This window comes from Triticum dicoccoides, chromosome 4A (genome assembly GCF_002162155.2).
Source record: "Triticum dicoccoides isolate Atlit2015 ecotype Zavitan chromosome 4A, WEW_v2.0, whole genome shotgun sequence".
NCBI classification, from domain to species: Eukaryota; Viridiplantae; Streptophyta; class Magnoliopsida; order Poales; family Poaceae; genus Triticum; species Triticum dicoccoides.
In genome coordinates, this window is record NC_041386.1 from 205819019 (window position 1) to 205840358 (window position 21340).

Below are 21340 nucleotides of genomic sequence, written 5' to 3' on the forward strand. Positions count from 1 at the left end.
GTCCCCCTACCTAGTCCAATTCGGACTCCCTATAGGGAGGGGATGCGGCTGCCCCTTGTGGGCTGCCTCCCTCTTCCCTATGTCCCATGAAGGCCCAACTTTCCCCCTGGGGGGTGGGGGGTTCCGGTGACCCTCCAGCACTCCGGTTTTCTCCGAAATCACCCGGAACACTTCCGGTGTCCGAATATAGCCGTCCAATATATCAATCTTTATGTCTCGACCATTTCGAGACTCCTCGTCATGTCCGTGATCAAATCTGGGACTCTGAACTACCTTCAGTACATCAAAACACATAAACTCATAATACTGATTGTCACCGAATGTTAAGCGTGCGGACCCTACGAGTTCGAGAACTATGTAGACATGACCGAGACACGTCTTTGGTTAATAACCAATAGAGGAACCTGGACGTTCATATTGGCTCTCACATATTCTACGAAGATCTTTATTGGTCAAACCGCATAACGGTATACGTTGTTCCCTTTGTCATCGGTATGTTACTTGCCCGAGATTCGATCATCGGTATCTCAATACCTAGTTAAATCTCGTTACCGGCAAGTCTCTTTACTCGTTCGTAATGCATCATCCCACAACTAACTCATTAATCACATTGCTTGCAAGGCTTTATAGTGATGTGCATTACCAAGAGGGCCCAGAGACACCTCTCCGATACTTGGAGTGACAAATCCTAATCTCGATCTATGCCAACTCAACAAACACCATCGGAGACACCTGTAGAGCATCTTTATAGTCACCCAGTTACGTTGTGACGTTTGATAGCACACTAAGTGTTCCTTCGGTATTTGGGAGTTGCATGATCTCATAGTCATAGGAACATGTATAAGTTATGGAGAAACCAATAACAACAAACTAAACGATCATCGTGCTAAGCTAACGAATGGGTCAAGTCAATCACATCATTCTCTAATGATATGATCCCATTAATCGAATGACAAATCATGTCTATGGTTAGGAAACATAACTATCATTGATTCAACGAGCTAGTCAAGTAGAGGCATACTAGGGACACTCTGTTTGTCTATGTATTCACACATGTACTAAGTTTCCGGTTAATACAATTCTAGCATGAATAATAAACATTTATCATGACATAAGGAAATATAAATAGCAACTTTATTATTGCCTCTAGGGCATATTTCCTTCAGTTCCCACTTGCACAAGAGTCAATAATCTAGATTACACAGTAATGATTCTAACACCCATGGAGTCTTGGTGTTGATCATGTTTTGCTCGTGAGAGAGGCTTAGTCAATGGGTCTGCAACATTTAGATCTGTATGTATCTTGCAAATCTCCATGTCTTCCTCCTTGACTTGATCGCGGATGGAATTGAAGAATCTTTTGATATGCTTGGTTCTCTTGTGAAATCTGGATTCCTTTGCCAAGTCAATTGCACCAGTATTGTCACAAAAGATTTTCATTGGACCCGATGCACTAGGTATGACACCTAGATCGGATATGAACTCATTCATCCAGACTCCTTCATTTGCTGCTTCCGAAGCAGCTATGTATTCCGCTTCACACGTAGATCCCGCCACGACGCTCTGCTTGGAACTGCACCAACTGACAGCTCCACCATTCAATAAAAATATGTATCTGGTTGACCTACGAGGTTCGGTAGTAACTTGATCAGAAGTTTCATGATCATCATCATTAGCTTCCTCACTAATTGGTGTAGGAATCGATGGAACTGATTTCTGTGATGAACTACTTTCTAATAAGGAAGAAGGTACAATTACCTCATCAAGTTCTACTTTCCTCCCACTCACTTCTTTCAAGAGAAACTCCTTCTCTAGAAATGTTCCATTCTTAGCAACGAATATCTTCCCTTCGGATCTGTGATAGAAGGTGTACCCAACAGTCTCCTCTGGGTATCCTATGAAGACACATTTCTCCGATTTAGGTTCGAGCTTATCAGGTTGAAGCTTTTTCACATAAGCATCGCAACCCCAAACTTTAAGAAATGACAACTTGGGTTTCTTGCCAAACCACAGTTCATATGGTGTCGTCTCAATAGATTTTGATGGTGCCCTATTTAACATGAATGCAGCCGTCTCTAAAGCATAACCGCAAAATGATAGCGGTAAATCAGTAATAGACATCATAGATCGCACCATATCTAATAAAGTGCGGTTACGAGGTTTGGACACACCGTTACGCTGTGGTGTTCCAGGTGGCATGAGTTGCAAAACTATTCCACATTGTTTCAAATGAAGACCAAACTCATAACTCAAATATTCACCCCCACGATCAGATCATAGAAACTTAATTTTCTTGTTATGATGATTTTCCACTTCACTCTAAAATTCTTTGAACTTTTCAAATGTTTCAGACTTATGTTTCATCAAGTAGACATACCCATATCTGCTCAAATCATCAGTGAAGGTTAGAAAATAACGATACCCGCCACAAGCATCAACACTCATTGGACCGCATACACCAGTATGTATTATTTCTAGTAAGTTTGTTGCTCGTTCAATTCTTCTGGAGAACGGAGTCTTAGTCATCTTGCCCATGAGGCATGGTTCGCAAGCATTAAGTGATTCATAATCAAGTGATTCCAAAAGCCCATCAGCATGGAGTTTCTTCATGCGCTTTACACCAATATGACCTAAACGGTGATAACCCACAGGTATAGGGGATCAATTGTAGCCTCTTTCGATATGTAAGAGTGTCGAACCCAACGAGGAGCTAAAGGTAGAACACATATTCCCTCAAGTTCTATCGACCACCAATACAACTCTATGCATGCTTAACGTTCACTTTACCTAGAACAAGTATGAAACTAGAAGTACTTTGTAGGTGTTTTTGGATAGGTTTGCGAGATAATAAAGACCACGTAAATAAAAAGTAGGGGCTGTTTAGATAAAGAAACAATAAAGTTAGTATAGCGAGTGTGGAAAAGTGGTGGTAGGAGTTGCGAAATTGTCCCTAAGCAATTGACTACTTTACTAGACCGATAGCAAGTTTTATGTGGGAGAGGCCACTGCTAGCATGTCATCCCTGACTTGGAATTCTATGCACTTATGATTGGAACTATTAGCAAGCATCCGCAACTACTAACGTTCATTAAGGTAAAACCCAACCATAGCATTAAGATATATTGGTCCCCCTTCAATCCCGTATGCATCAATTTCTATGCTAGGTTGAAGCTTCTGTCACTCTTGCCCTCCAATACATAGTCCTATCAACATACAACTAACCCTATGATGTGATCCACACGCGTGCTCATATGATGTGCACCAAAGGACAACAACATAACCACAAGCAAATTAAATCAATCATAGAAATTCATCAACCACCGGTAGGACAAAGAAAATCTACTCAGACATCATAGGATGGCAACACATCATTGGATAATAATATGAAGCATAAAGCACCATGTTCAAGTAGAGGGTACAGTGGGTTGTGGGAGAGTGGGCCGCTGTAGATAGAGGGGGGAAGGTGATGGGGATGTTGGTGAAGATAGCAGAGGTGTTGGTGTAGATGGCGGTGATGATGATGGCCCCCGGCGGCGTTCCGGCGCCACTGGAAGCAAGGGGAAGAGAGCCCCCTCCTCCTTCTTCTTCATTGACCTTCTACCTAGATGGGAGAAGGGTTTCCCCTCTGGTCCATGGCCTCCATGGAATGGGAGGGGCGAGAGCCCCTCCGAGATTGGATCTGTCTCTCTCTGTTTCTGCGTTCTCAGATTCTGCCATTTCACCATTTCTTATATTCCCGGAGATCGTAACTCCGATTAGGCTGAAATTTTAAAACAATCTCTATCCGGACATTAGCTTTCTTGCGGCAAAATAAGGGCATCAACCGCCTTACGGGGTGGCCATGAGGGCCCAGGGCGCGCCTGACCCCTGGGGCGCGCCCCCCTGCCTCGTGGCCCCCTCGGGCATCGTCTCGCGTTGATTTTTCTTCCCAAAAATCACATATATCCCAAAAAAATCTCCGTCAGTTTTTATCCCGTTTGGACTCCGTTTGATATGGATTTACTGCGAAACAAAAAACATGCAACAAACAGGGACTGGCACTAGATCAATATGTTAGTCCCAAAAATAGTATAAAAAGTTGCCAAAATTATATGAAAGTTGTAGAATATTGGCATGGAACAATCAAAAATTATAGATACGATGGAGACGTATCAGCATCCCCAAGCTTAATTCCTGCTCGTCCTCGAGTAGGTAAATGATAAAAAAGATAATTTTTGATGTGGAATGCTACCTAGCATAAACTTGATCATGTAATCTAATCATGGCATGAATATTAAGACACGAGTGATTCAAAGCAATAGTCTATCATTTGACATTAAGATAATAATACTTCAAGCATACTAATAAAGCAATCATGTCTTTTCAAAATAACATGGACAAAGAAAGTTATCCCTACAAAATCATATAGTCTATCTATGCTCCATCTTCACCACACAAAATATTCAAATCATGCACAACCCCGATGACAAGCCAAGCAATTGTTTCATACTTTTGATGTTCTCAAACCTTTTCAACTTTCACGCAATACATGAGCGTGAGCCATGTATATAGCACTATAGGTAGAATAGAATATGATGGTGGAGGTTGTGTGGAGAAGACAAAAAGGGAGAAAGTTTCACATCGATGCGGCTAATCAACGGGCTATGGAGATGCCCATCAATTGATGTCAATGTGAGGAGTAGGGATTGGCATGCAACAAATGCACTAAGAGCTATAAGTGTATGAAAGCTCAAACTAGAAACTAAGTGGGTGTGCATCCAACTTGCTTGCTCATGAAGACCTCGGGCATTTGAGGAAGCCCATCATCGGAATATACAAGCCAAGTTCTATAATGAAAATTCCCACTAGTATATGAAAATGATAACTCAAGAGACTCTCTATATGAAGAACATGGTACTATTCTGAAGCACAAGTGTGGTAAAAGGATAGTAACATTGTCCCTTCTCTCTTTTATCTCATTTTTTAATTTTTTTCTCTTTTTTTTCTCTTTTTTTGGTGGGCTTCTTTGGCCTCTTTTATTTTTTTGTAAAGTCCGGAGGCTCATCCCAACTTGTGAGGGAATCATAGCTTCCATCATCCTTTTCTCACATGGGACAATGCTCTAATAATGATGATCATCACACTTTTATTTAGTTACAACTCAATATTACAACTCGATACTAGAACAAAATATGACTCTATATGAATGCGTCCGGCGGTGTACCGGGATGTGCAATTATCTAGCGTAGCAATGACATCAAAAAACGGACAAGCCATGAAAACATCATGCTAGCTATCTTACGATCATGCAAAACAATATGACAATGAATGCTCAAGTCATGTATATGATGATGATGGAAGTTGCATGACAATATATCTCGGAATGGCTATGGAAATGCCATAATAGGTAGGTATGGTGGCTGTTTTGAGGAAGATATAAGGAGGCTTATGTGTGATAGAGCGTATCGTATCACGGGGTTTGGATGCACCGGCGAAGTTTGCACCAACTCTCGAGGTGAGAAAGGGCAATGCACGGTACCGAAGAGGCTAGCAATGATGGAAGGGTGAGAGTGCGTATAATCCATGGACTCAACATTAGTCATAAAGAACTCACATACTTATTGCAAAAATCTATTAGTCATCGAAACAAAGTACTACGCGCATGCTCCTTGGGGGATAGATTGGTAGGAAAAGACCATCGCTCGTCCCCGACCGCCACTCATAAGGAAGACAATCAATAAATAAATCATGCTCTGACTTCATCACATAACGGTTCACCATACGTGCATGCTACGGGAATCACAAACTCCAACACAAGTATTTCTACAATACACAACTACCCACTAGCATGACTCTAATATCACCAACTTTATATCGCAAAACTATTGCAAGGAATCAAACATATCATATTCAGTGATCTACAAGTTTTATGTAGGATTTTATGACTAACCAAGTGAATGACCAATTACTGTCATCTCTCTAAATAGATATAAGTGAAGCAAGAGAGTTTAATTCTTTCTACAAAAGATATGCCCACGCTCTAACAAATATATGTGAAGCAGAAGAGCATTCTACAAATGGTTGTTTTCTAAGTGAAGAGAAACAGGCAATCCAAACTTCAAATGATATAAGCGAAGCACATGAAGCATTCTATAAAGCCATACTCAAAAGATTTAAGTGAAGTGTAATGAGAATTCTATAAATCAACCATGGACTATATCATACCAGCATGGTGCATAAAAGAAAAGTGAAAACTAAATGCAAAAGACGCTCCAAAATTTACGCATATCATGTGACGAATAAAAATATAGCTCCAGGTGAAATTACCGATGATCGTTAGAAGAAAGAGGGGATGCCTTCCGGGGCATCCCCAAGCTTGGTTGCTTGGGAGTCCTTGAATATTTCCTTGGGGTGCCTTGGGCATCCCCAAGCTTAGGCTCTTGCCACTCCTTATTCCTTCATCCATCGTGATCTCTCCCAAAACTTGAAAACTTCAATCACACAAAACTCAACAGAAAGCTCGGTAAGATCCGTTAGTATAATAAAGAAAATCACTACTCTAAGTACTGTTGTAAACAAATTCATATTTTGTTTTTGAATTGTAGCTACTGTAATATAACTTTTCCATGTCTTAATCCACTGATATAAATTGATAGTTTCATCAAGACAAGCAAACTATGCATCAAAAACAGAATCTGTCTAAAACAGAACAGTCTGTAATAATCTGAACATTCACCATACCTATGATACTCCAAAAATTCTACCAAAATTAGGAAAAAAAATTTGTATATAAAGACAGTGCAGAAAGTTTCAGAACCACTTGACATTCCAGCAAAAAATGTAAAATCACGCGCTACAGCCAAAGTTTCTGTCCTGCACCGTACAAACCAACAAGCATCTAAAACATCCTAAAGGCAAACCTTGGCACATTATTTTTATAATACAATGGAATTGTACAAGGGGATAATTATTTTTGTTGAAAATTGTCTGTAATTAAGATTCATAAAGTTTTCGTGAGCATGAACAAAGTTCAAGGAGCTCCCCCACTTCAACAATGCTTGTCTCTCTCACTTTCACTTTCTTTTTTGAAAAAGTTTTGGGTTGCCCTCTTTATTTTTTTTGTTTTTAAACTTTATAAAAGCACACAACAGAAATAAATGACTCTCTAAAACTTCCGGGTTGTCTCCCTGGCAGCGCTTTCTTTAAAGCCATTAAGCTAGGCATATAGTGCTCAAGTAATGGATCCACCCAGATCCCAAGGTATATCAAAGCCAATTTTAATTAACAATGATTTGTAATTTAGTAGTGAGCAAAAGGTAACATATATCATGTAATGACGAAGTCTAACTCTCTTCCTATGCATCGGCATGTCATAAAAGAACAATTCATGCACACAAAGTAAAGGCCAATGCATAGTATAAACAGTTTCTTGCAATTTTTTCGTGTTGGAAACATAAAGAGGCGGAGATGTAGTTCCTCTCTCATAATAATTGCAAGTAGGAGCAGCAAGCACATGCATATTATATCTATCAAAATCATCATGTGTAATAGTAAAACGCAACCCATCAATATAATCCTTAAGAAGGTAAACTTCTCCGATATAGTGTAGTTGGGAGAATTCAAAACGATAATAGGACTATCCTGCATGGGTGCAATAGCAACAGTTTCATGTTTAACATAAGGAACTATAGCAAGTTCATCTCCATAAGCATAATTCATATTGGCATCTTGGCCACAAGCATAGAAAGCATCTGATACGTCTCCAACGTATCTATAATTTTTGATTGCTCCATGCTATATTATCTACTGTTTTGGACATTATTGGTCTTTATTATACACATTTATATTATTTTTGGGACTAAACTATTAACCGGAGGCCCAGCCCAGAATTGCTGTTTTTTTTGCCTATTTTAGGGTTTCAAAGAAAAGGAATATCAAACGGAGTCCAAATGGAATGAAACCTTCGGGAACATGATTTTCTCAACGAACAAGACCCGGGAGACCTGGACCCTACGTCAAGAAAGAAAAGAGGAGGCCATGAGGTAGGGGGCGCGCTTACCCCCCCAGGCGCACCCTTCACCCTCGTGGGCCCCCTGTTGCTCCACCGACGTACTCCTTCCTCCTATATATACTTACGTACCCCCAAACGATCAGATACGGAGCCAAAACCCTAATTCCACCGCCGTAACTTTCTGTATCCATGAGATCCCATATTGGGGCCTGTTCCAGAGCTCCGCCGGAGGGGGCATCAATCACGGAGGGCTTCTACATCAACACCATAGCCCCTCCGATGAAGTGTGAGTAGTTTACCTCAGACCTATGGGTCCATAGTTAGTAGCTAGATGGCTTCTTCTCTCTTTTTGGATCTCAATACAATGTTATCCCCCTCTCTTGTGGAGAACTATTTGATGTAATCTTCTTTTTGCAGTGTGTTTGTTGAGACCGATGAATTGTGGGTTTATGATCAAGTCTATCTATGAATAATATTTGAATCTTCTTTGAATTCTTTTATGTATGATTGGTTATCTTTGCAAGGCTATTCGAATTATCAGTTTGGTTTGGCCTACTAGATTGATCTTTCTTGCAATGGGAGAAGTGCTTAGCTTTGGGTTCAATCTTGCGTTGTCCTTTCCCAGTGACAGTAGGGGCAGCAAGGCACATATTGTATTGTTGCCATCGAGGATAACAAGATGGGGCTTTCTTCATATTGCATGAGTCTATCCCTCTACATCATGTCATCTTGCTTAAGGCGTTACTCTATTTTTAACTTAATACTCTAGATGCATGCTGGATAGCGGTCGATGAGTGGAGTAATAGTAGTAGATGCAGGCAGGAGTCGGTCTACTTGTCTCGGACGTGATGCCTATATACATGATCATACCTAGATATTCTCATAACTATGCTCAATTCTGTCAATTGCTCAACAGTAATTTGTTCACCCACCGTAGAATACTTATGCTCTCGAGAGAAGCCACTAGTGAAACCTATGACCCTCGGGTCTATCTTCATCATATTAATCTCCTACTACTTAGTTATTTCCTTTGCTTTTTACTTTGCCTTTATTTTACTTTGCATCTTTATCATAAAAATACCAAAAATATTATCTTATCATATCTATCAGATCTCACTCTCGTAAGTGGCTTTATAGGGATTGACAACCCCTATTTGCGTTGGTTGCGAGGATTTATTTGTTTTGTGCAGGTACGAGGTACTCGCGCATAGCCTCCTACTGAATTGATACCTTCGTTCTCAAAAACTGAAGGAAATACTTACGCTACTTTGCTGCATCATCCCTTCCTCTTCAGGGAAAACCAATGCAGTGCTCAAGAGGTCGCAAGAAGGATTTCTAGCGCCGTTGCCAAGGAAGTCTACGCAAAAGTCAACATACCAAGTACCCATCACATACCCTTATCTCCCGCATTACATTATTTGCCATTTGCCTCTCGTTTTCCTCTACACCACTTCACCCTTGCCATTTTATTCGCCCTCTCTCTCTCTCTCTCTCTGTCCTCACTATCTTTCTCTATTTGCCTCTTTTTGCCCGCTTGCTTTTTGTTTTCTCGTGTGTTAGTTTGCTTGCTTGTCACGATGGCTCTACCTAAATTTGGTGACCTTCACCTTAAAAGATTAGAAGAGATCGAAAGCAATGTCAGGAGTTCCATGGTCTTGCAATTTGAACATAATAGTTTCTTCAGAAACGAGCTTAAATTACAGAAAAGTTTTATGAGTTTTGTGAATAACGAGCTTGATGATATGTCTAAAGAATTCGATGGTTTAAGATCCCAAATTGCTCATCTTGAGAAATTAACTGCTGAAATTTCGGATAGGCAGGCTACCTTAGTTAATAAGACGACCGCTAAACCGGATTGCTATGAAAATAAAGATGAAGATCTAAAAGTTATTGATGTGTCCCCTATTAAATCTTTGTTTTGAAATATGAATCTTGATAATGATGGGACTGAATATGATCCACCTTTACCTAGAAGGCATTCCAAGAATTCGGAATTTGTTGATCTTGATGCTAAATTTGATAAAAGTGGGATTGAAGAAATTAAAACCCTAGATGTTGCTAAACCCACTATTATGGATTTCAAGGAATTTAACTATGAAAATTGCTCTTTGATTTATTGTATTTCCTTGTTGCAATCCGTGCTAAATTCTCCTCACGCTTATAGTCAAAATAAAGCATTTACTAAACATATCGTTGATGCCTTGATGCAATCTTATGAAGAAAAACTTGAATTGGAAGTTTCTACCCCTAGAAAACTTTATTATGAGTGGGAACCAACTATTAAAATTAAAATTAAAGATCATGAATGCTATGCTCTATGTGATTTGGGTGCTAGTGTTTCCACGATTCCAAAGACTTTGTGTGATTTGTTAGGTTTCCGTGATTTTGATGATTGCTCTCTAAACATGCACCTTGCGGATTCCACTATTAAGAAACCTATGGGAAGAATTAATGATGTTCTTATTGTTTCAAATAGGAATTATGTGCCCGTAGATTTTATTGTTCTTGACATATTTTGCAATCCTTCATGTCCTATTATTCTTGGTAGACCTTTCGTTAGAACGATTGGTGCAATTATTCATATGAAGGAAGGAAATATTAGATTCCAATTTCCATTAAGGAAAGGCATGGAACACTTTCCTAGAAATAAAATTAAATTACCTTATGAATCTATTATGAGAGCCACTTATGGATTGCCTACCAAAGATGGCAATACCTAGATCTATTCTTGCTTGTTATGCCTAGCTAGGGGCGTTAAACAATAGCGCTTGTTGGGAGGCACCCCAATTTTATTTTTATTCCTTGATTTTTGCTCCGGTTTAGTAATAAATAATTTATCTAGCCTCTGTTTTGGTTGTTTTTGGTTTTTAATTAGTGTTTGTGCCAAGTAGAACCGTTGGGAAGACTTGGGGAAAGTCTTGTTGAACTTGCTGTAAAAAATAGAAACTTTAGCGCTCACGAGAACTGCTTTCATTTTTATTTGGTAAGTGATATTTAGTTAATTATTTTTGAAGATGATTAATAGATAAATTACTAAGATCCAGAAGTTTATTTTAGAATTCTTGGGGTTCAAGATCTTGCGCTAGCTACAGATTACTACAGACTGTTCTGTTTTTGACAGATTCTGTTTTTCGTGTGTTGTTTGCTTATTTTGATGAATCTATGGCTAGTAAAATAGTTTATAAACCATAGAGAAGTTGGAATACAGTAGGTATAACACCAATATAAAGAAAAAATGAGTTCATTACAGTACCTTGAAGTGGTCTTTTATTTTCTTTCGCTAACTGAGCTCACAAGATTTTCTACTTTAAGTTTTGTGTTGTGAAGTTTTCAAGTTTTGGGTAAAGATTTGATGGATTATGGAACAAGGAGTGGAAAGAGCCTAAGCTTGGGTATGACCATGGCACCCCCAAGATAATCTAAGGACACCTAAAAGCCAAAGCTTGGGGATGCCCCGGAAGGCATCCCCTCTTTCGTCTACTTCTATCGGTAACTTTACTTGGAGCTATATTTTCATTCGCCACATGATATGTGTTTTGCTTGGAGCGTCTTGTATTATTTGAATCTTTGATTTTTAGTTTACCACAATCATCCTTTCTGTACACACCTTTTGAGAGAGCCATACATGATTTGGAATTTGTTAGAATACTCTATGTGCTTCGCTTATATCTTTTGAGCTATATAATTTTGCTCTAGTACTTCACTTATATATTTTAGAGCACGATGGTGGATTTGTTTTATAGAAACTATTGATATCTCATGCTTCACTTAGATTATTTTGAGAGTCTTACTAGCATGGTAATTTTCTTAAAATCCTCTCATGGGTGTGTTGAATACTATGATAAGTTTGATACTTGATAATTGTTTTGAGATATGGAGATGGTGATATTAAAGTCATGCTAGTTGAGTAGTTGTGAATTTGAGAAATACTTGTGTTGAAGCTTGTGATTCCCGTAGCATGCACGTATGGTGAACCGTTATGTGATGAAGTCGGAGCATGATTTATTTATTGATTGTCTTCCTTATGAGTGGCGGTCGGGGACGAGCGGTGGCCTTTTCCTACCAATCTACCCCCCTAGGAGCATGCGCGTAGTAATTTGCTTTGATAACTTGTAGATTTTTGCAATAAGTATATGAGTTCTTTATGACTAATGTTGAGTCCATCGATTATACGCACTCTCACCCTTCCACCTTTGCTAGCCTCTCTAATACCGCACACCTTTCGCCGGTATCATACACCCACCATATACCTTCCTCAAAACAGCCACCATACCTACCTATTATGGCATTTCCATAACCATTCCGAGATATATTGCCATGCAACCTTCCACCGTTCTGTTTATTATGACACACTCCATCATTGTCATATTGCTTAGCATGATCATGTAGTTGACATCATATTCATGGCAAAGCCACCATTCACAATTCTTTCATACATGTCACTCATGCATCATTGCATATCCCGGTACACCGCCGGAGGCATTCATATAGAGTCATACTTTGTTCTAAGTATCGAGTTGTAATTGTTGAGTTGTAAAAAAATAAAAGCATGATGATCATCATTTTTAGAGCATTGTCCCAGTGAGGAAAGGATGATGGAGACTATGATTCCCCCATAAGTCGGGATGAGACTCCAGACAAAAAAAAGAGGCCATAAAAAAAGAGAGAGAAAAGGCCCAAATAAAAAAAATGAGAGAAAAAGAGGGAAGGGACTATGTTACTATCCTTTTACCACACTGGTGCTTCAAAGTAGCACCATGATGTTCATAGTAGAGAGTCTCTCATGTTATCACTTTCATATACTAGTGGGAATCTTTCATTATAGAACTTGGCTTGTATATTCCAATGATGGGCTTCCTCAAAATGCCCTAGGTCTTCATGAGCCAGCAAGTTGCATGCACACCCACTTAGTTTCCTTTTGAGATTTCATATACTTATAGCTCTAGTGCATCCGTTGCATGGCAATCCCTACTCACTCACATTGATATCTATTGATGGGCATCTCCATAGCCCGTTGATACGCCTAGTTGATGTGAGACTATATTCTCCCTTTTTGTCTTCTCCACAACCACCATTCTATTCCACCTATAATGCTATATCCATGGCTCACGCTCATGTATTGCGTGAAGATTGAAAAAGTTTTGAGAATGTCAAAAGTACGAAACAATTCCTTGGCTTGTCATCGGGGTTGTGCATGATTTAAATATTTTGTGTGGTGAATAGAGCATAGCCAGACTATATGATTTTGTAGGGATAACTTTTTTTAGCCATGTTATTTTGAGAAGACATAATTGCTTTGTTAGTATGCTTGAAGTATTATTATTTTTACGTCAATATTAAACTTTTGTCTTGAATCTTTTGGATCTGAATATTCATACCACAATTAAGAAGAATTACGTTAAAATTATGCCAAGTAGCACTCCGCATCAAAAAAATCTATTTTTATAATTTACCCACTCGAGGACGAGCAGGAATTAAGCTTGGGGATGCTTGATACGTCTCCAACGTATTGATTGCTCCATGCTATATTATCTACTGTTTTGGACATTATTGGGCTTCATTATCCACTTTTATATTATTTTTGGGACTAACCTATTGACCGAAGGCCCAGCCCAGAATTGCTGTTTTTTGCCTGTTTTAGGGTTTCGAAGAAAAGGAATATCAAACGGAGTCCAAACGGAATAAAACCTTCGGGAACGTGATTTTCTCAACGAACAAGACCAGGGAGACTTGGACCCTACGTCAAGAAATAAAACAGGAGGCCACGAGGTAGGGGGCGCGCCTACCCCCCAGGCGCGCCCTCCACCCTCGTGGCCCCCCTGTTGCTGCGCCGACGTACTCCTTCCTCCTATATATACCTACGTACCCCCAAACGATCAGATACGGATCCAAAAACCTAATTCCACCGCCGCAACTTTCTGTATCCACGAGATCCCATATTGGGCCCTGTTCCGGAGCTCCGCCGAAGGGGGCATCGATCATGGAGGGCTTCTACATCAACACCATAGCCCCTTCGATGAAGTGTGAGTAGTTTACATCAGACCTATGGGTCCATAGTTAGTAGCTAGATGGCTTCTTCTCTCTTTTTGGATCTCAATACAATGTTCTCCCCCTCTCTTGTGGAGAACTATTCCATGTAATCTTCTTTTTCCGGTGTGTTTGTTGAGACCGATGAATTGTGGGTTTATGATCAAGTCTATCTATGAATAATATTTGCATCTTCTCTGAATTCTTTTGTGTATGATTGGTTGTCTTTGCAAGTCTCTTCGAATTATCAGTTTGGTTTGGCCTACTAGATTGATCTTTCTTGCAATGGGAGAAGTGCTTAGCTTTGGGTTCAATCTTGCGGTGTCCTTTCCCAGTGACAGTAGGGGCAGCAAGGCATGTATTGTATTGTTCCCATCGAGGATAACAAGATGGGGTTTCTTCATATTGCATGAGTCTATCCCTCTACATCATGTCATCTTGCTTAAGGCGTTACTCTGTTTTTAACTTAATACTCTAGATGCATGCTGGATAGCGGTTGATGAGTGGAGTAATAGTGGTAGATGCAGGCAAGAGTCGGTCTACTTGTCTCGGACGTGATGCCTATATACATGATCATACCTAGATATTCTCATAACTATGCTCAATTCTGTCAATTGCTCAACTGTAATTTGTTCACCCACCGTAGAATACTTATGCTCTCGAGAGAAGCCACTAGTGAAACCTATGGCCCCCGGGTCTATCTTCATCATATTAATCTCCTACTACCTAGTTATTTCCTTTGCTATTTACTTTGCCTTTATTTTACATTGCATCTTTATCATAAAATACCAAAAATATTATCTTATTATATCTATCAGATCTCACTCTCGTAAGTGGCCTTATAGGGATTGACAACCCCTATTTGCGTTGGTTGCGAGGATTTATTTGTTTTGTGCAGGTACGAGGGACTCGCGCGTAGCCTCCTACTAGATTGATACCTTGGTTCTCAAAAACTGAAGGAAATACTTACGCTACTTTGCTGCATCATCCCTTCCTCTTCAGGGAAAACCAATGCAGTGCTCAAGAGGTAGCAAGAAGGATTTTTGGCGCTGTTGCTGAGGAAGTCTACAAAAAAGTCAACATACCAAGTACCCATCACATACCCTTATCTCCCGCATTACATTATTTGCCATTTGCCTCTCGTTTTCCTCTCCCCCCCTTCACCCTTGCCGTTTTATTTGCCCTCTCTCTCTCTCTATCCTCACTATCTTTCTCTATTTCCCTCTTTTTGCCCGCTTGCTTTTTGTTTGCTTGTGTGTTAGTTTGCTTGCTTGTCACGATGGCTCTACCTAAATTTGGTGACCTTCACCTTAAAAGATTAGAAGAGATCAAAAGCAATGTCAGGAGTTTCATGGTCTTGCAATTTGAACATAATAGTTTCTTCGGAAACGAGCTTAAATAACAGAAAAGTCTTATGAGTTTTATGAATAAAGAGCTTGATGATATGTCTAAAGAATTCGATGGTTTAAGATCCCAAATTGCTCATCTTGAGAAATTAACTGCTGAAATTTCGGATAGGCAGGCTACCTTAGTTAATAAGACGGCCGCTAAACTGGATTGCTATGAAAATAAAGATGAAGATCTAAAAGTTATTGATGTGTCCCCTATTAAATCTTTGTTTTGAAATATGAATCTTGATAATGATGGGACTGAATATGATCCACCTTTACCTAGAAGGCGTTCCAAGAATTCGAAATTTGTTGATCTTGATGCTAAATTTGATAAAAGTGGGATTGAAGAAATTAAAACCCTAGATGTTGCTAAACCCACTATTATGGATTTCTAGGAATTTAAATATGAAAATTGCTCTTTGATTTATTGTATTTCCTTGTTGCAATCCGTGCTAAATTCTCCTCACGCTTATAGTCAAAATAAAGCGTTTACTAAACATATCGTTGATGCCTTGATGCAATCTTATGAAGAAAAACTTGAATTGGAAGTTTCTATCCCTAGAAAACTTTATGATGAGTGGGAACCAACTATTAAAATTGAAATTAAAGATCATTAATGCTATGCTTTATGTGATTTGGGTGCTAGTGTTTCCACGATTCCAAAGACTTTGTGTGATTTGTTAGGTTTCCGTGATTTTGATGATTGCTCTCTAAACTTGCACCTTGCGGATTCCACTATTAAGAAACCTATGGGAAGAATTAATGATGTTATTATTGTTGCAAATAGGAATTATGTTCCCGTAGATTTTATTGTTCTTGACATATTTTGCAATCCTTCATGTCCTATTATTCTTGGTAGACCTTTCCTTAGAACGATTGGTGCAATTATTCATATGAAGGAAGGAAACATTAGATTCCAATTTCCATTAAGGAAAGGCATGGAACACTTTCCTAGAAATAAAATTAAATTACCTTATGAATCTATTATGAGAGCCACTTATGGATTGCCTACCAAAGAGGGCAATACCTAGATCTATTCTTGCTTGTTATGCCTAGCTAGGGGCGTTAAATAATAGCGCTTGTTGGGAGGCAACCCAATTTAATTTTTATTCCTTGATTTTTGCTCCGGTTTAGTAATAAATAATTTATCTAGCCTTTGTTTTGGTTGTTTTTTGTGTTTGATTAGTGTTTGTGCCAAGTAGAACCGTTGGGAAGACTTGGGGAAAGTCTTGTTGAACTTGCTGTAAAAAACAGAAACTTTAGCGCTCACGAGAACTGCTTTCATTTTGTTTGGAAAGTGATATTTAGTTAATTCTTTTTGAAGATTATTAATAGATAAATTACTCACGTCCAGAAATTTATTTTAGAATTTTTGGGGTTCCAGATCTTGCGCTAGCTACAGATTACTACAGACTGTTCTGTTTTTGACAGATTCTGTTTTTCGTGTGTTGTTTGCTTATTTTGATGAATCTATGGCTAGTAAAATAGTTTATAAACCATAGAGAAGTTGGAATACAGTAGGTATAACACCAATATAAATAAAGAATGAGTTCATTACAGTACCTTGAAGTGGTCTTTTATTTTCTTTCGCTAAGTGAGCTCACGAGATTTTCTACTTTAAGTTTTGTGTTGTGAAGTTTTCAAGTTTTGGGTAAAGATTTGATGGATTATGGAACAAGGAGTGGCAAGAGCCTAAGCTTGGGGATGCCCATGGCACCCCCAATATAATCTAAGGACACCTAAAAGCCAAAGTTTGGGGATGCCCCAGAAGGCATCCCCTCTTTCGTCTACTTCTATCGGTAACTTTACTTGGAGCTATATTTTCATTCGCCACATGATATGTGTTTTGCTTGGAGCATCTTGTATTATTTGAATGTTTGGTTTTTTTTACCACAATCATCCTTGCTGTACACACCTTTTGAGAGAGCCATACATGATTTGGAATTTGTTAGAATACTCTATGTGCTTCGCTTATATCTTTTGAGCTATATAATTTTGCTCTAGTACTTCACTTATATATTTTATAGCACGGTGGTGGATTTGTTTTATAGAACTATTGATCTCTGATGCTTCACTTAGATTATTTTGAGAGTCTTAATAGAATGGTAATTTGGTTAAAATCCTAATATGCTAGGTATTCAAGAATAAAAAATTCTCTCATGAGTGTGTTGAATACTATGATAAGTTTGATACTTGATAATTGTTTTGAGATATGGAGATGGTGATATAAAAGTCATGCTAGTTGAGTAGTTGTGAATTTGAGAAATACTTGTGTTGAAGGTTGTGATTCCCGTAGCATGCACGTTTGGTGAACCGTTATGTGATGAAGTCGGAGCATGATTTATTTATTGATTGTCTTCCTTATGAGTAGCAGTCGGGGACGAGCAATGGTCTTTTCCTACCAATCTACCCCCCTAGGAGCATGCGCGTAATAATTTGCTTTGATAACTTGTAGATTTTTGCAATAAGTATATGAGTTCTTTATGACTAATGTTGAGTCCATCGATTATACACACTCTCACCCTTCCACCTTTGCTAGCCTCTCTAATACCACACACCTTTCACCGATATCATACACCCACCATATACCTTCCTCAAAATAGCCACCATACCTACCTATTATGGCATTTCCATAACCATTCCGAGATATATTGCCATGTAACCTTCTACCGTTCTGTTTATTATGACACACTCCATCATTGTCATATTGCTTAGCATGATCATGTAGTTGACATCGTATTCGTGGCAAAGCCACCATTCACAATTCTTTCATACATGTCACTCATGCATCATTGCATATCCCGGTACACCGCCAGAGGCATTCATATAGAGTCATACTTTGTTCTAAGTATTGAGAGCGTGATGATCATCATTATTAGAGCATTGTCCCAGTGAGGAAAGGATGATGGAGACTATGATTCCCCCATAAGTCGGGATGAGACTCCAGACGAAAAAAAGAGGCCATAAAAAAGAGAGAGAAAAGGCCCAAATAAAAAAAATGAGAGAAAAAGAGAGAAGGGACAATGTTACTATCCTTTTACCACACTGGTGCTTCAAAGTAGCACCATGATGTTCATAGTATAGAGTCTCTCATGTTATCACTTTCATATACTAGTGGGAATCTTTCATTATAGAACTTGGCTTGTATATTCCAATGATGGGCTTCCTCAAAATGCCCTAGGTCTTCATGAGCCAGCAAGTTGGATGCAAACCCACTTAGTTTCCTTTTGAGCTTTCATATACTTATAGCTCTAGTGCATCCGTTGCATGGCAATCCCTACTCACTCACATTGATATCTATTGATGGGCATCTCCATAGCCCGTTGATACGCCTAGTTTATGTGAGACTATCTTCTCCCTTTTTGTCTTCTCCACAACCACCACTCTATTCCACCTATAATGCTATATCCATGGCTCACGCTCATGTATTGCGTGAAGATTGAAAAAGTTTTGAGAATGTCAAAAGTACGAAACAATTCCTTGGCTTGTCATCGGGGTTGTGCATGATTTAAATATTTTGTGTGGTGAATAGAGCATAGCCAGACTATATGATTTTGTAGGGATAACTTTCTTTAGCCATGTTATTTTGAGAAGACATAATTGCTTTGTTAGTATGCTTGAAGTATTATTATTTTTACGTCAATATTAAACTTTTGTCTTGAATCTTTTGGATCTGAATATTCATACCACAATTAAGAATAATTACATTAAAATTATGCCAAGTAGCAATCCGCATCAAAAAATCTATTTTTATCATTTACCTACTCGAGGACGAGCAGGAATTAAGCTTGGGGATGCTTGATACGTCTCCAACGTATCTATAATTTTTGATTGCTCCATGCTATATTATCTACTATTTTGGACATTATTGGGCTTCATTATCCACTTTTATATTATTTTTGGGACTAACCTATTGACTGAAGGCCCAGCCCAGAATTGCTGTTTTTTGCCTGTTTTAGGGTTTCGAAGAAAAGGAATATCAAACGGAGTCCAAACAGAATGAAATCTTTGGGAACGTGATTTTCTCAACGAACAAGACCTGGGATACTTGGACCCTACGTCAAGAAATAAAACAGGAGGCCACGAGGTAGGGGGCGCACCTACCCCCCCAGGCGCGCCCTCCACCCTCGTGGGCCCCCTGTTGCTCCACCGACGTACTCCTTCCTCCTATATATACCTACGTACCCCCAAATGATTAGATACGGAGCCAAAAACCTAATTCCACCGCCGCAACTTTCTGTATCCACGAGATCCCATATTGGGGCCTGTTCCAGAGCTCCGCCGGAGGGGGCATCGATCATGGAGGGCTTCTACATCAACACCATAGCCTCTCCGATGAAGTGTGAGTAGTTTACCTTAGACCTACGGGTCCATAGTTAGTAGCTAGATGGATTCTTCTCTCTTTTTGGATCTCAATACAATGTTCTCCCCCTCTCTTGTGGAGAACTATTCGATGTAATCTTCTTTTTCCGATGTGTTTGTTGAGACCGATGAATTGTGGGTTTATGATCAAGTCTATCTATGAATAATATTTGAATCTTCTCTGAATTCTTTTATGTATGATTGGTTGTCTTTGCAAGTCTCTTCGAATTATCAGTTTGGTTTGGCCTACTAGATTGATCTTTCTTGCAATGGGAGAAGTGCTTAGCTTTGGGTTCAATCTTGCGGTGTCCTTTCCCAGTGACAGTAGGGGCAGCAAGGCACGTATTGTATTGTTGCCATCGAGGATAACAAGATGGGGTTTTCTTAATATTGCATGAGTCTATCCCTCTACAACATGTCATCTTGCTTAAGGCGTTACTCTGTTTTTAACTTAATACTCTAGATGCATGCTGGATAGCGGTCGATGAGTGGAGTAATAGTAGTAGATGCAGGCAGGAGTCGGTCTACTTGTCTCGGACGTGATGCCTATATACATGATCATACCTAGATATTCTCATAACTATGCCCAATTCTGTCAATTGCTCAACAGTAATTTGTTCACCCACTATAGAATACTTATGCTCTCGAGAGAAGCCACTGGTGAAACCTATGGCCCCCAGGTCTATCTTCGTCATATTAATCTCCTACTACTTAGTTATTTCCTTCGCTATTTACTTTGCCTTTATTTTACTTTGCATCTTTATCATAAAAATACCAAAAATATTATCTTATCATATCTATCAGATCTCACTCCCGTAAGTGGCCTTATAGGGATTGACAACCCCTATTTGCGTTGGTTGCGAGGATTTATTTGTTTTGTGCAGGTACGAGGGACTCGTGCGTAGCCTCCTACTGGATTGATACCTTGGTTCTCAAAAACTGAGGGAAATACTTACGCTACTTTGCTGCATCATCCCTTCCTCTTCGGGGAAAACCAACGCAGTGCTCATGAGGTAGCAGCATCATCAAAAAGGGATATTTCAAAAGAATCAACAGGATCATAACAGTCATCATAGCAATGATGCTTCGGTAAGCATGAAGGGAAATTAAACAATGTATGATTTGAACAGTTACTCTCCTTAGAAGGTGGGCACGGGTGATCAATCCGCCCTTCCTCCTTTTGTTCTTCACTCTCCTCCTAGTCTTTTTCATCCAATGAGCTCACAATGTCATTAACTTCTTCTTCCATTGAGTCCTGCAAAATATTAATCTCTTCTTGGACAGCGGAGACTTTCTCAATAAACGCATGAATATTGGCATTGTATTCATAATTCTCATAGCAATATTTAAGTATAGCTAAATTTTCAGGTCTATAAACTGAATCATCAAATTTTCACACTCTTTAAACAAAGATTCAATTTCATAAGCACCCATAAAAGCAACAAATTCTTCTATTTGTTCCACATCATAGTAATCATATATACCATTAGCATAAGAAGCCAAGGTTTTATCATCATTAAATTTGCATGAAAAGGGAAGGTGTGGAGCCTTCATCCTAGAGCAACAAGTA